At 43.8% G+C, this 881-nt stretch overlaps 1 non-coding gene across 1 annotated transcript; it reads right to left on the bottom strand.

The window, feature by feature from the left end:
* Window positions 1-238: 238 nt before the first annotated feature.
* LOC126495142 (U6 spliceosomal RNA) lies at window positions 239-345 on the bottom strand. The gene has a single exon (XR_007590112.1). It is a non-coding gene; the product is annotated as a U6 spliceosomal RNA (small nuclear RNA).
* Window positions 346-881: the final 536 nt, after the last annotated feature.

Here is an 881-nt window from a genome sequence, read left to right as displayed (position 1 = left end):
CTAGGGTAGAGAATTGGAAGATGTGATAATTGCTAATGTAGGATTGGCAGGAATGGAGCTGGCCTTTTGTTTCTGAGCCTCCTTCAGCGTCTACCCATGGTGCATATGGCTAATGGCATACCACTGACCACTGATGTTTCAACTCTTCTCTAGAGACAGAGACAAGTCTTAGAAACCAGACATTCACTTGAAAATACCTGTCAGCACCATAAACAAAAATTTCCACAAGTGCCTACATAGAAGCTGTGCAGAAATCTTGAGTGTGTGTGCAATACTTGTCCACAGGCCATGATAATTTTCTGTGTATCATTCCAAATTTAATATATATGCTTCTGAAGTAAACACTGCAGAAACTGTTTAAATTGAGTGAATAAATGAAACAGAACACAGAACTAGAAAGATGACTTGAGGGATTCGTGGAACTGATAAAGGAAATAAAAGAAAGGGATTTGTGAATGAATGGAAGACTTGGAAAAGCAATCATTGTAATAATGAGTTAAAACTCACCAGTATTGCCGGGCGATGGTGGCGCACGCCTTTAATCCCAGCACTTGGGAGACAGAGGCAGGCAGATCTCTGTGAGTTCGAGACCAGCCTGGTCTACAGAGCTAGTGCCAGGACAGGCTCCAAAGCCACAGAGAAACCCTGTCTCAAAAAAAAAAAAATAAAATAAAACACCTCACCAGTATTTGAGATGATTCCAAAGGGGTGGGGCTCTACACTGAAGTGAAATTGACAGGGACATGACTGTGGGCAGGGCTAAGGGCAGGCTGCCACTTCACAGGCCTGTGAGTGAGGGAAGATGAATGATTGGACTAGGGATAGGTAGTTCGAGTGCCTGAAAACCTGCCACAGGGGAATTCTCTCACTTGTTGGCCCCC

This window comes from Alexandromys fortis, unplaced genomic scaffold, assembly GCF_014885135.2.
Source record: "Alexandromys fortis isolate MF-2015 unplaced genomic scaffold, M_Fortis_MF-2015_v1.1 scaffold_450, whole genome shotgun sequence".
In the NCBI taxonomy this organism is placed as follows: domain Eukaryota; kingdom Metazoa; phylum Chordata; class Mammalia; order Rodentia; family Cricetidae; genus Alexandromys; species Alexandromys fortis.
The sequence above is the reverse complement of the archived record's forward strand: the minus strand, read 5'-3'. Positions and strand labels throughout refer to the sequence as shown.